This window comes from Lipotes vexillifer, unplaced genomic scaffold, assembly GCF_000442215.2.
Source record: "Lipotes vexillifer unplaced genomic scaffold, Lipotes_vexillifer_v1.1 scaffold1282, whole genome shotgun sequence".
NCBI classification, from domain to species: Eukaryota; Metazoa; Chordata; class Mammalia; order Artiodactyla; family Lipotidae; genus Lipotes; species Lipotes vexillifer.
In genome coordinates this window covers 175576-183629 of record NW_006769464.1, presented here as the reverse complement: position 1 = coordinate 183629, position 8054 = coordinate 175576, and positions in this window count along the sequence as shown.

Below are 8054 nucleotides of genomic sequence, written 5' to 3'. Positions count from 1 at the left end.
AAAAAAAAAAAAAAAAAAAAAAAAAAAAAATTCCCAGAACTATTGTTGGTTTTCTGTAGAACTGCTTTTACTGAATTATGCCTTCCTGAGGGAGCTGGCTGGGTAGTGTGTAGGTTGACGTAATTGGATCAGATGGGCTGTTTCTGAATAAAAGCTAGCAACTGGTTAGCCTGATTGGTTCAGGCTTTTGGCCTCAATCTTTTTGCCACGTGCGGAAAGGAAAACTGAACCAAGCTATTTCTTACCCAAGAACACTGAGTTGGCATACTTTAAAACTCTGATGAGCTGTTGCGTGTTCTCCAAGCAGTTACACTTTTCTCTGGGTTTGCAGAATAGACTGTTCTTTCTGGTCCATAGATATTTTGTATTCCTCTCTTTAGCAATCTCTCATCTCTGGGCAAAGAAGGCTGCTGTGAAAAGGTATCAAAACTTGGAAGTAAGGCAAAAGGATGACTGCATGTCATTTCAGTGTCATTTTGGAGTGTTCTCTAATAGGTTTACCAAAGGATTACCTAATTCTTTAGAGAAAAAAAACTTTGATTTACTATTTACTATTGACTAGGGCCTGAACTCTATATAGTTAGATGACTAATAAGTTATAAATGATTTTTACCAGTAGAAACTAATTGTATTCTTTAGTTAAAAAATTAAACCTAGAGATTATGGTTTTATTGTGTTACAAATATCAACCAGTATTTAAAAATCTAATTTTATCTAATTTGTTTCATCACTACTTTCCTGACTGACTGTATAAACCCCTGTTCTGCAAATGCTCTTTGAACCAGTTTTACCATCCTGCTGGTTCCATCATTAATGAGATAAACAAATCTTCGACACGTGGTCACCATATATTTGAATGAAATTGTATTTTTAACCTTTTGAAAATTGTACTTTGACAAAGCCTTTCCCTATCTGCTCTGTGAAGGCCCATCTTATACTATTTCAGGGTTTCTTTTATCTCTTCTAAAGAGCTCTCTGTTCTTGCATCCCTGTGAGTCAGATTCTTGCTTTTGATGATTGTTATGAAAGGCAGAATAGCATCATGAGCAGACTATTCGTTTTACAGTCAGCTAGATTTGAGTAGGAATTGTAGCTTCCTGACATACAAGCTTTAAAATCTTTTTTTTAAATTAATTTTTATTGGAGTATAGTTGCTTTACAATGTTGTGTTAGTTTCCACTGTACAGCAAGGTGAATCAGCTATAGTATACATATATCTCCTCATATTTGGATTTCCTTCCTATTTAGGTCACCTCAGAGCATTGAGTAGAGTTCCCTGTGCTACACAGTAGGTTCTCATTAGGTATATATTTTATACATAGTAGTGTATACATGTCAATCCCAATCCCCCAATTCGTCCTATCCCCCTTCCCCCCTGTTTGTTCTCTACATCTGTGTCTCTATTTCTGCTTTGCAAATAAGTTCATCTGTATCATTTTTCTCGATTCTACATATAAGCAATATTTTAAAATATTTGTTTTTCTCTTTCTGACTTACTTCACTCTGTACGACAGTCTCTAGGTCTATCCACATCTCTGCAAATGGCACAAGTTCATTCCTTTTTATGGCTGAGTACTATTCCATTGCATATATGTACCACATCTTCTCTATCCATTCCTCTGTTGATGGACATTTAGGTTGACAAGCTTTGCAACCTTGAACAGTGCACATAACTTCTCTGGTCATATTTTTCACTTAGAATGAACCACATGTATTGCAATCATTAAATTTCTCAGTTTATTCATTTGTAAAGTGAAGAAGTCAAACTGGTTGATTTCCAAAGTCCTCTTCAGTTCCGTTATTCTCTGACTCCAACATTTAAGAGCTTCTTATTCCCATTTAACTTTTAAGAGGCAGCGGTTAAAATGTGCAAAGTTTGTCTCTCAGTTTAATACTCGGTTATAGAACAGCAACAGTAGGTTGAGCAGGGAAAACTCAAATATCCTCCACAAAGGAGGCTTATAAATTCCCAGGATGCCAGGTCGCCATGTAATCTCTAGGTCACTCCCAGTTCCACTAATAAAAGTATCAGTTTCTTCATTATTGTGTAAATATAAGTATCTAACAATTCAGGGATCTGACATCTAACTTTAAAATAAAGATAGTTTATAGGTGAAAAAAATTATTGCAACTTGTGCCAAAGTCCACTGGGAAAAAAATACCAGATGAAGCTAGTTTATCCCGAGGCTATGATACTATCTTCGAGGACAGACCTTGGCAGATGGTGTTCTTTCAGAGAATTATACAAAAATGAGACTCTAACAAAAAATGATGTTTCCTTGGACTCATAAAACTAATTTTAATATTTCCTTATATAAAATCCTAAAAACAGGGGATACTTCACCATGTTTGTGAGCTTAACACTCTGTTCCTATTTTAATTTTTTACATGAACACCAAAATACATTTTAATAATGTTCTTTTATAGATGTTGGCATGGTGTTATCCTGATAACATTTTTGACCTCAGTTAACCTGTTTTCACTTTCTAAGTTATTGAAAAATTATTTTGCAAGGCAGAATAATAATTATAATAATAACCTAAATATTTCCAAAGACAATTATTTTACCACAGAGCTGATAATTTCCTGCGTGTGAAGCATATATGAATTTTCACATCTTCTAGTTTGCTTTAACTAGTCTGAAGTTTGAATCTTATGTAACAAAGGGATGTTTGTGAAACAAGTCCCTGGCCCCATTCATGGTTAAGGGGAGAGGATTGCACAAGGGCATGAATCCTAGAAGCAGGGATTACGGGGAGCCATTTTAGAGTTGGCTCACCACAATTCACAAACAAAAAGAGTCACAAAGGTTTACCTATGATTTACTTACATAGATGTAATATTTTCCAATGAAATCATTCTGTGTCTAAAATTTAAGAGTATCTTCTCTGGTATTTTGACCTAACTGAACATGCAACTCAGCAACTGTATTAACTTAGACTCTATTCTCTTTGCCACACTTAATTATTTGTTTAGCTATAAATATCTTGGGGAAATAATAAATTTTATATTCCAAAATTCTAGCTGGAGACTTAAAAATTAGCTCCCCTTTTCAAGTGGCAGTAGCTATAAATAGCTATATTAACTCTCATTTATTAGACTCAACTCATATGTCCCCAGTTTGTGCTAATGAAATACTCCTCTCAGATTTGTTCTGCCATACATTTCTACCCTCCCAAAGATAAATGAAAAATTCTATTTTACTGTTTTTACTTTTTAGAGCTGTTTTGGGGATTTTACATTTCATGAAGTTCTCATGCGTATCATTGAGTTGGCTCATTTATGATGGTATTTGAATTGACTGTTGCATGAAACATGCTTGTTTTATAACTACTGTTATCAAGAAAATGAGTTCCATGGAGAGAAGTCTGGAATATTATTACAATAGGATAATCTCCAAACTTTATCCCTCTATTTAAGCACATAACACATCTAAGTGTTTTAGGATATTAGTAGGGTATACTATGGACTGGGGACTGGTAGCTATGGTAACTTGGGGGCTGAGAGTTGTGCATGCCAAAAGTACAGGATCACCAATGGGGAATCATGATCTACATCATGAAAACATCACAGTAAAGACAAAATTGTGGAATCAAGAAAGCACAAAATGTCACAGCTGGAAATTTTAGGTCTTCTAGCCCAACCCTGGGTTTATTATTCAAAGTTTTACGTGAACAGTTTGATGTCTTACAGCTCACTGCAGAAGATCCACTGAAATGCATTTGATGTAATAGTAAAGGAGTCAAATTGATTAATCTCCAATCAAGAGAAGTGTGTATTCCCTAAGGAATGGTAAGATTTCAGCCACTTTGCAGTCAGATCTTGCTTTGTTGCTAGATGACTTACACTGGGTCAAGCCAACAGCATGTAACTTTTAAATAAGAGCTTTATGTGTTATACTTAACCAGAAAGCATATAATCACACCTTATTTAAAACAGCTATTACAAACCATATATTTCAATTATTTCTCAATTTCCAAATATTTTCTTAAAAAATTTATTTTAGTTTAATATGGTACACAAATGTAAAAAAAGCTTGTAACATTTTTTATGTTTACATCTCCTACCCCACAGTATATAGTTCCTTCTCACTTCTTTCCAAGAGTTCCATCCAAAGTAGGGGGAAAACAGGCTATTATTCCAGATTCTGTCATTTGGAAGGAACTAAAAGGAAGCAACCCAGAAGAAGGCAAAGCATTGTGTTTTTAAAATTTAGTTTTTACTGATTTTTAAAAATTACATCAGCAAGGTAGCAGGATACAAGATTTACATACAGAAAACTGTTGTATTTCTTTAGACTAACAATGAAATATCAGAAAGAGAAAGTAAAAAAAAAAAAATCTCTTTTAAAATCTCATAAAAAAAAAAAACCTAGGAATAAGCTGCACCAAGGAGGCAAAAGACTTATATGCTGAGAACTATAAAACATAGATAAAGGAAATTAAAGATGATTCAAAGAAATGGAAAGATATCCCATGCTCTTGGACTGAAAGAATTAATATAGTTAAAATGGCCATACTACACAAAGCAATCTATAGATTTAATGTGATCCGTATCAAATTACCCATGACATTTTCCACAGAAATAGAATAATTCTAAAACTCATATAGAACCACAAAAGATGCAGAATTGCCAAAGCAATCCTGAGGAAAAAGAACAAAGCTGGAGGCATAACCCTCCCAGACTTCAGACAATACTACAAAGCTACAGTAATCAAAACAGCATGGTGCCATACCATGAAGAAGAGCCCAGAAATAAATCCACACACCTATGGTCAATTAATCTTTGACAAAGGAGGCAAGAATATACAATGGAGAAAAGACGTTCTCTTCAGTAAGTGGTGCTGGAAAAACTGGACAGCTACATGTAAAAGAATGATATTAGAACATTATCTAACACCATATATAAAATAAACTCAAAGTGAATTAAACACCTAAATGTAAGACTGGATAATATAATACTCCTAAAGGAAAATATAGACAGAACACTCTTTGACATAAATTGGAGCAGAATTTTTTTGATCCATCTTCCAGAGTAATGGAAATAAAAACAAAAATAAACAAATGGAACCTAATTAAACTTAAAAGCTTTTGCATGGCAAAGGAAACCATAAACAAAATTAAAAAACCTACAGAATGAGAGAAACTCTTTTCAAATGATGCAACTAACAAAGAATTAATTTCCAAAATATACAAACATGCTCCAGGTCCATTCATGTTGTTGCAAATGGCAAAATTTCATTCTTTTTTATGGCCGAGTAGTATTCAATTGTATATGTATATATACACCACATCTTCTTTATCAATACATCTGTTGATGAACACTTACGTTGCTTCCATATCTTGGCTATTGTAAATGCTAGTAAAATTAATGTTTCTGGTTTCATCAGTTATGTACCAGAAATTGAACTGCTGGATCGTATGGTAGTTCTAGTTTTAATTTTTTGAGGAAACTCCATAATATTTTCCATAATGGCTGTACCAATTTTCATTTTCATCAACAGTGTACTAGGGTTCCTTTTTCACTATATACTTACCAACACTTGTTATTTCTTGTCTTTTTGGTGATAGCCATTCTGACAGCTTTGAAGTGATATCTTGTGGTTTTGATTTGCATTTTCCTGGTGATTAGTAATGTAGAGCATATTTTCATGTGCCTGTTGGCCATTTGTATGTCTTCTTTGCCTATTCAATTTTCTGTCCATTTATTAAGTGGATTGCTTGTTTTTTTATTGATATTGAGTTGTAAGGAGATCTTTATATATTTTGGATATTAACCCCTTATCATTTGCAAATATCCTCTCTTATTCAGTAGGTTCCCTTTTCATTTTGTTGACAATTTCTTTCACTGTGCAAAACCTTCTAAGTTTGATTAGGTCCCACTTCTTTATTTCTGCTTTTGTTTCCCTTGCCTGAGGAGACATATCCAAAAAATATTGCTAAGACTGATGGCAAAGCATGTACTGCCTATGTTTTTTTCTAGTTTTATGGTTTCAGGTCTTCCATTTAGGTCTTTAATCTATTTTGAGTTTATTTTTGTATGTTGTGTGAGAAAATGTTCTAATTACATTTTTTTTTTTTTCACGTAGCTGACCAGTTTTCCCAACACCACTTATTGAGGAAACTGTCTTCTCATTGTATATTCTTGCCTCCTTTGTCATAGATTAGTTGACCATGTGTGTGGGTTCTTTTCTGGGCTATCTTTTTTGTCCCATTGGTCTATGTTTCTGTTTTTTTGTGCCAGTACCATGCTGTTTTGATTAGTGTAGCTTTGTAGTATAGCCTGAAGTCAGTGATGTGATACATCCAGCTTTGTTCTTTTTGTTTCTATGATTGCATTGGTTATTCTGGGTCTTTATCCAAACAAATTTTAGGATTATTTGTTCTAGTTCTGTGGAAAATGTTGTGAGTATTTTGATAGGGATTGCATTAAGCCCATAGATTGCTTTGGATAATATACACTTTTTAATACTGTTAATTCCTCCAACCCAAGACCATGAGCTTTTCATCATTGAGTATGATATTTGCTGTGGGTTTGTCATAAATGGCCTTTATTATATTGAGATATATTCCTTCTATACTTTGTTGAGAGTTTTTATCATGAATGGATGTTCAATTTTGTCAACTTATTTTTTGCATCTATTGAGATGATCATGTGATTTTTATCCTTTGCTTAGTTAATGTGGTGTGTCACACTGATTGATATGCAGATATGGAACCATTCTTGCATCCTTGGGGTAAATCCCTCTTAACCATTGTGTACGATACTATTTATGTATTGTTATGTTTGCTAATATTTTGCCGAGGATTTTTACATCTATGTTCTTCAGGTACATTGGCCTGTAATTTTCTTTTTTTTGTAGTGTCTTTGTCTGGTTTTAGTATCAGTGTAATGGTAGTAACCCTTAGAATGAGTTTGGGAGTGTTCTCTCCTCTTTAATTTTTTGGAATAGTTTAAGAAGGATAGGTAATAATTCTTTAAATGTTTGGTGTAATCCCCCTGTGAAGTTGTCTGGTCTTGGACCTTTTTTAGGGGGGCAGTTTTTTGAATACTGATTCAATTTCAACACTTGTAATCAATATGTTCAGATTATCTATTTCTTCCTGATTCAGCCATGGAAAACTGTATGTTTCTAGGAATTTATCCATTTCTTTTGGGTTGTCCAATTTGTTGGAGTATATCTATTAGTAGTATTCTTTTATGATTTTATTTCTATTATATCCATTGCAACTTCTCTTTCATTTCTGATTTTGTTTATTTGGATCCTCTCTCATTTAAAAAAAAATCTTTATTTATCTTTTTAAAGAAGCAACTCTTAGTTTCATTGATCTTTCAGATTTTTTTTTAGTCTCTATTTTATTTATTTCTGTTCTGACCTTTATAATTTCTGTCCTTCTACTAACTTTGGGTTTTTTTTGTTCTTCTTTTTCTAGTTCCTTTAGATGTAAGGTTAGGATGTTTATTTGATATTTTATTTTCCCATGAGATAGGCTTTTATCTTTATATATTTCCCTCTTAGAACTGCTTTTGCTGTATCCCATAGATTTTGGATTGTCGTGTTTTCATTTGTTCTTAAGTATATTTTAATTTCTTCTTTGATTTCTTCAGTGATTCATTGGTTATTTGGTAGCATATTGTTTAGCTCCTGCATGTTTATTTTTGCAGTCTTTTTTCCCCTTGTAGTTAATTTCTAGTCTCATAGTGCTGTCAGAAAAGATGCTTGATATAATTTCAATCTTTTAAAATATAGTGGTATTTGTTTTGTAGCCTAGCATGTGATGTATCCTGGAGAAAGTTCCATGTGAACTTGAGAAGAATGCATATTCTGCTGCTTTTGGATGGAATTTCCTGTAGATATTTATTAAGCCCATCTGGCGTAATGTGTCATTTAACGCCACTGTTTCCTTATTGATTTTGTCTGGATTATCTGTCCATTGATGTTAGTTGGATATTAAAATCCTGTACTATTGGGTTGGCCAAAAAGTCCATTCGGATGTTATAGAAAAACCCAAACGAACTTTTTGGTCAACCCAATATTATTGTATTACTGTCAA